This window comes from Oncorhynchus nerka, linkage group LG2 (assembly GCF_034236695.1).
Source record: "Oncorhynchus nerka isolate Pitt River linkage group LG2, Oner_Uvic_2.0, whole genome shotgun sequence".
Classification (NCBI taxonomy): domain Eukaryota; kingdom Metazoa; phylum Chordata; class Actinopteri; order Salmoniformes; family Salmonidae; genus Oncorhynchus; species Oncorhynchus nerka.
The window spans coordinates 94,942,798-94,950,295 of record NC_088397.1 but is presented as its reverse complement, the minus strand read 5'-3'; the positions used below and the strand labels follow the sequence as shown (position 1 = coordinate 94,950,295).

Genomic DNA, 7,498 nt, shown 5'->3' with positions numbered 1-7,498 from the left:
GCAGAGGAGGGACGGGGAGAGAGAGAGGGGAGAGGAAGGACGGGGAGAGAGAGGAGGGACGGGAGAGGGAGCAGGAGAGCAGGAGAGGAGGAGAGGGAGCAGAGGGGAGGGATGGGGAGAGGGAGCAGAGGGAGGGATGGGGAGAGGAGCAGAGGAGGGACGGGGAGAGGGAGCAGAGGAGGGACGGGGAGAGGGAGCAGGAGAGCAGGAGAGGAGGGACGGGGAGAGGAGAGGAGGGACGGGGAGGAGAGGAGAGGAGGGACGGGAGAGGAGAGGAAAGGAGGGACGGGGAGAGGAGAGGAGAGAGGGACGGGGAGAGGGAGCAGGAGAGCAGGAGAGGAGGGAGAGGGAGCAGAGGAGGGACGGGGAGAGGGGAGCAGAGGAGGGACAGGAGAGGAGCAGAGGGAGGGACGGGGAGAGGGAGCAGAGGGAGGGACGGGGAGAGGGAGCAGGAGAGCAGGAGAGGAGGGACGGGGAGAGAGAGGAGGGACGGGGAGAGGAGAGGAGGGATGGGGACAGAGAGAGAGGAGGGACGGGAGAGGAGAGGGAGAGGGAGCAGAGAGGAGGGACGGGGAGAGGGGCAGAGGAGGGACGGGGAGAGGAGCAGGGAGGGACGGGGATGGGAGCAGAGGAGAGGAGGGACAGGAGAGGAGAGGAGGGAGAGGGAGCAGAGGAGGGACGGGGAGAGGAGAGGAGGGACGGGGAGAGGGAGCAGGAGAGCAGGAGAGGAGGGAGAGGGAGCAGAGGAGGGATGGGGAGAGGGAGCAGAGGAGGGATGGGGAGAGGAGCAGAGGAGGGACGGGGAGAGGGAGCAGAGGAGGGACGGGGAGAGGGAGCAGGAGAGCAGGAGAGGAGGGACGGGGAGAGGAGAGGAGGGACGGGGAGAGGAGAGGAGGGACGAGGGGGAGAGGGAGATGAGGGACGGGGGAGAGGAGAGGAGGAGAGGGGCAGAGGAGGGACGGGGAGAGGAGAGGAGAGGAGGGACGGGGAGAGGAGAGGAGAGAGGGACGGGGAGAGGGAGCAGGAGAGCAGGAGAGGAGGGAGAGGGAGCAGAGGAGGGACGGGGGAGAGGAGGGACGGGAGAGGAGCAGAGGAGGGACGGGAGAGGGAGCAGAGGAGGGACGGGGAGAGAGAGGGAGGGACGGGGAGAGGGAGCAGAGGAGGGACGGGGAGAGGGAGCAGAGGAGGGACGGGAGAGGGAGCAGAGGAGGGACGGGGAGAGGAGCAGAGGAGGGACGGGGGAGAGGAGAGGAGGGACGGGAGAGGAGAGGGGCAGAGGAGGGATGGGGAGAGGAGCAGAGGAGGGACGGGGAGAGGAGAGGAGGGACGGGGGAGAGGGAGCAGAGGAGGGACGGGGGAGAGGAGCAGAGGAGAGACGGGGGGAGAGGAGCAGAGGAGGACGGGGAGAGGAGCAGAGGAGGGACGGGGGAGGGAGAGGAGAGGGACGGGGAGAGGAGAGAGAGGGACGGGAGAGGAGCAGAGGAGGGAGCCCTGGTTCCTCTCCCCCGTCCCTCCTCTGCTCCAGGTTTTCATCTCACCCCTCTGAGCCTGGTTCCTCTCTACCCAGTACAGCCAGAAGAGGACTGGTCACCCCTCAGGCGGCAGGGTGGCCTAGTGGTTAGAGCGTTGGACTAGTAACCGAAAGGGTGCAGATCGAATCCCCGAGCTGACAAGGTACAAATCTGTCATTCTGCCCCTGAACAGGCAGTTAACCCACTGTTCCTAGGCCGTCATTGAAAATAAGAATTTGTTCTTAACTGACTTGCCTAGTTAAATAAAGGTAAAATACTGCCTTGTTCAGGGGCAGAACGACAGATTTGTACCTCGTCAGCTCGGGGATTTGAACTTGCAACCTTCCGGTTACTAGTCCAACACTCTAACCACTAGGCTACCCTGCCACCTCTACACTCTAACCACTAGGCTACCCTGCCACCTCTACACTCTAACCACTAGGCTACCCTTCACTAAGACAACGGCGAGTCAGTACCACGTTTTAATTCTTGCAGGCTACGGTGTGAACTAGGCTTTTAAAATTGTAGTGTTTATTGTATTATTTTATAATTTTAATGCCGTCTTTGGTGTGTTGTGTTTATCCATGCACAGAGCACCTTTTTCCTCCACTAATATCAATAAAATCATTTTATAAAATCATATAAATGTATTCCTGAACTTTTAAATGCATCCCGTCATTAGTAAATGGTATTTTAATATACACTGAAACTCACTTAGAGCTTTCATTCAATGCTCCAGCAGTAGCAATACAAGGATATAACTTCAATAGAAGAGACAGGAATGCTTATGGGGGGAGGTGTTGATGTATACACACTGCTCCCCAAAAAAATAAAGGGAACACTAAAATAACACATCCTAGATCTGAATGAATGAAATATTCTCATTAAATACTTTTTTCTTTACATAGTTGAATGTGCTGACAACAAAAATCACACACTAATGATCAATGGAAATCAAATTTATCAACCCATGGAGTTCTGGATTTGGAGTCACACTCAAAAATTAAAGTGTATATTTTTTTTTAAATTACACCGAAAAAAAACGAACAAAAAACATTTGATTAATTAAATATGTAAAAATCGATCATCTTTCCTCAAAATGAAGGGGATGACGACGCAATCTTTCCGACAGGGATGGATTGTGGTCCTCAACTCGCGGCTCAGACACTTCATTCAGGGTGAGTGGAATTAGCCGTGAGTTAGCGTGCCCCGGTAGCAGGTTAGTTCTGAAGGACACGTTGCTAATGGAAATTAACCTCGCGGTTATCGGTTATCCCGAGGAACAAAGTTACCTCACCAACTCTTCAAACCTGCTTTGTTGTTTAGTTTCTCGTGAAAAATATATACATATATATATTTTTTTAAATATCTCAACGAGACTAACCTGATTAAATAAAGGTTAAGTAAAAATACATTTTAAAAAATGGCGAATGTAAAAAGGGGGTTTATAAACGTGACATACTAGATGACGTCACATAACTTAACCAACCTGCATCATGTCGTCCAGACAGTTGAAGATGTATTTACGAGCCTCCTTGGACTTGATGCCCATCTCAGCCTCGTGGTCCGAAGGGGCCTTGTTGAACAGACACATCAGGAACGTTACACTTGTTGTCGTCACCAAAATACTGATTCAATAAAAACTAATAAGGGAAAACGTAGGTTTCTATTTGCCCACGAACCCCAACTAAAAGCCCTGTTCATAGCAGTGTGTGGAGATCCACGTTCAGGAACAACTAGGTGAGCTTCCATAATGGCAACCTGTTCCCAATATACTACTGTTAACCAGGGCTCTGTAGTACACTACTGTTAACCAGGGCTCTGTAGTACACTACTGTTAACCAGGGCTCTGTAGTACACTACTGTTAACCAGGGCTCTGTAGTACACTACTGTTAACCAGGGCTCTGTAGTACACTACTGTTAACCAGGACTCTGTAGTACACTACTGTTAACCAGGGCTCTGTAGTACACTACTGTTAACCAGGACTCTGTAGTACACTACTGTTAACCAGGGCTCTGTAGTACACTACTGTTAACCAGGGCTCTGTAGTACACTACTGTTAACCAGGGCTCTGTAGTACACTACTGTTAACCAGGGCTCTGTAGTACACTACTGTTGACCAGGGCTCTGTAGTACACTACTGTTAACCAGGCTCTGTAGTACACTACTGTTAACCAGGACTCTGTAGTACACTACTGTTAACCAGGGCTCTGTAGTACACTACTGTTAACCAGGGCTCTGTAGTACACTACTGTTAACCAGGGCTCTGAAGTACACTACTGTTAACCAGGGCTCTGTAGTACACTACTGTTAACCAGGACTCTGTAGTACACTACTGTTAACCAGGACTCTGTAGTACACTACTGTTAACCAGGGCTCTGTAGTACACTACTGTTAACCAGGGCTCTGTAGTACACTACTGTTAACCAGGGCTCTGTAGTACACTACTGTTAACCAGGGCTCTGAAGTACACTACTGTTAACCAGGGCTCTGTAGTACACTACTGTTAACCAGGACTCTGTAGTACACTACTGTTAACCAGGACTCTGTAGTACACTACTGTTAACCAGGACTCTGTAGTACACTACTGTTAACCAGGACTCTGTAGTACACTACTGTTGACCAGGGCTCTGTAGTACACTACTGTTAACCAGGGCTCTGTAGTACACTACTGTTAACCAGGGCTCTGTAGTACACTACTGTTAACCAGGGGTCTGTAGTACACTACTGTTAACCAGGGCTCTGTAGTACACTACTGTTAACCAGGGGTCTGTAGTACACTACTGTTAACCAGGGCTCTGTAGTACACTACTGTTAACCAGGGGTCTGTAGTACACTACTGTTAACCAGGGCTCTGAAGTACACTACTGTTAACCAGGGCTCTGTAGTACACTACTGTTAACCAGGGCTCTGTAGTACACACCTGTTAACCAGGGCTCTGAAGTACACTACTGTTAACCAGGGCTCTGTAGTACACTACTGTTAACCAGGACTCTGTAGTACACTACTGTTAACCAGGGCTCTGTAGTACACTACTGTTAACCAGGACTCTATAGTACACTACTGTTAACCAGGGCTCTGTAGTACACTACTGTTGACCAGGGCTCTGTAGTACACTACTGTTAACCAGGGCTCTGAATGACTAGGGTGTCATTTGGGACTAAGAGTAAAGAAGTGCCAAGAAGTATACTGTAATATATTGACCCTCCAGAGAGGATAGATAGAGTCAGGTATACTGTAATACCTGGACCCTCTAGAGAGGATAGATAGAGTCAGGTGTACTGTAATACCTGGACCCTCTAGAGAGGATAGATAGAGTCAGGTGTACTGTAATACCTGGACCCTCTAGAGAGGATAGATAGAGTCAGGTATACTGTAATACCTGGACCCTCTAGAGAGGATAGATAGAGTCAGGTATACTGTAATACCTGGACCCTCTAGAGAGGATAGATAGAGTCAGGTGTACTGTAATACCTGGACCCTCTAGAGAGGATAGATAGAGTCAGGTGTACTGTAATACCTGGACCCTCTAGAGAGGATAGATAGAGTCAGGTATACTGTAATACCTGGACCCTCTAGAGAGGATAGATAGAGTCAGGTATACTGTAATACCTGGACCCTCTAGAGAGGATAGATAGAGTCAGGTATACTGTAATACCTGGACCACCCAGAGAGGATAGATAGAGTCAGGTGTACTGTAATACCTGGACACCATGACTCATGGAGGAGGAGGTGTGATGGTGTGGGGGTGCTTTGCTGGTGACACTGTCAATGATTTATTTAGAATTCAAGGCACACTTAACCAGCATGGCTGGCACAGCAATGCTCCATCACATCTGGTCTGCGCTTAGCGGGACTATCATTTGTTTTTCAACAGGACAATAACCCAAAACACACCTCTGGGCCTGTGTACGAGCTATTTGACCAAGAAGGAGAGTGATGGCGCGCATCCGTGCGTGAAGTCAGTGTGTCGTGTACTGGAATTGAGTCGATACCTTGATTCTCCAGACGGGGTAGCTGGAGTCAGGTCCTCTCTTGAAGAAGCGGCTTGTCTTGGTGCCGGCACTCAGCAGGTACTCTGCAGGCAGGCCCTGGGTCTGGGAGATGTACCGGATCTAGCGGACGAGGACAGGGGGGGGGACATGTTAGAATGCATCATAACAGTTTTAAGATAAAATACACGTGTCTCGGTGTGGTTGTGTGGTTCCCACCTGGTCGTACTCCGAGGCCCCGGGGTACAGGGGCCACCCCAGGAACAGCTCAGCTATAACGCAGCCCAGAGACCACATATCTATAGCCTCACAGAACGGCAAGCCCAGGATGATCTCTGGAGCCCTGAAAGAACGAAAACACGTCAACAACAACACAGACAACATGCTCACACAGTTAGTATGCAACAGTATATTGGGTTCTACTGTTGTGAAATAAACACCTGTATATACACCTGTACCAGTCATTATGTTATATACACCTGTATTAAAGTGTTCTACTGTTGTGAAATAAACACCTGTATTAAAGGGTTCTACTGTTGTGAAATAAACACCTGTATTAAAGTGTTCTACTGTTGTGAAATAAACACCTGTATTAAAGTGTTCTACTGTTGTGAAATAAACACCTGTATTTTCTCTGTAGTGATTCTCACCGGTGGATGGAATTACCTACTTGTAAAGTCTGGTTCACCTGTACCAGTCATTATGTTATATACACCTGTACCAGTCATTATGTTATATACACCTGTACCAGTCATTATGTTATATACACCTGTACCAGTCATTATGTTATATACACCTGTACCAGTCATTATGTTATATACACCTGTACCAGTCATTATGTTATATACACCTGTATATACACCTGTACCAGTCATTATGTTATATACACCTGTACCAGTCATTATGTTATATACACCTGTACCAGTCATTATGTTATATATACCTGTACCAGTCATCATGTTATATACACCTGTACCAGTCATTATGTTATATACACCTGTACCAGTCATTATGTTATATATACCTGTACCAGTCATTATGTTATATATACCTGTACCAGTCATTATGTTATATATACCTGTACCAGTCATCATGTTATATACACCTGTACCAGTCATTATGTTATATATACCTGTACCAGTCATTATGTTCTATATACCGTACCAGTCATCTATATACACCTGTACCAGTCATTATGTTATATACACCTGTACCAGTCATCATGTTCATGCCTGTTGCCGGTCATCTTGTTGCCACAGCGCAGTCGTTATGTTGCTGCCTGCCACGCTGCCGTCATTATGTTCATGTTTGCCATGCGCTGTACCAGTCATTGTTATGCTGTGCCGGTGTTGTGCTGCCGCCATGCCGCGCTGGTGTTATGGCTGCCATACTGCGCACAGATCATGTGTTTCTGCCGCACTGTGCCAAAGGTCATCATGCTGCACTGCCGGTCATTATCTTTACCTGTGCAGCGCAGGTGTTGAAGGTTCTGCATACCTGCGCCGATCATCGTGTTTGCCACTGGCACCAGGTGTGTCATTTGTATATAGCGCCGGTCATTATGTTAACGCCACCTGTACCGGTCATTCATGCCACCACTGGTGATGTTGCATTCATGTTGTGCTTGCTGCTGCCGATAATAATAACCTGCCACTGCCGATCAATATGTTATGCCTGCACACGGCGCACAGCTGTTATGACCCTGCCTGCACCAGTCATCGTGTTATGCCACTGTACCGGTCATCCATGTTCGCCACACTGTGCCAAAGTGTTGTGTGTATACCTGCCAGTCATCACCGCCATATGCCTGCTGATATTATGTTCATATACTGCTTTGATCTTGTCATGTTATCTTTTACCTGTGATCGTTGTATTCCGCACTGCCTGCCCGGTGTCCCATGCCCCATCTGCCTGCGCGATCATCCATGTTATATATACTGTGCCGGTCGCTATTGTTGTTTGTGGCACCGATCAATATGCTGCACCGCGCCGG

The 7,498-nt window shown here is 48.9% G+C and overlaps 1 pseudogene; it reads right to left on the bottom strand.

Annotated features, from left to right (window-relative positions):
* Positions 1 to 5,845, bottom strand: part of LOC115123611 (homeodomain-interacting protein kinase 1-like) — a 41,866-nt pseudogene extending 36,021 nt beyond the window's left edge.
* Between the last annotated feature and the right edge of the window lie 1,653 nt (positions 5,846 to 7,498).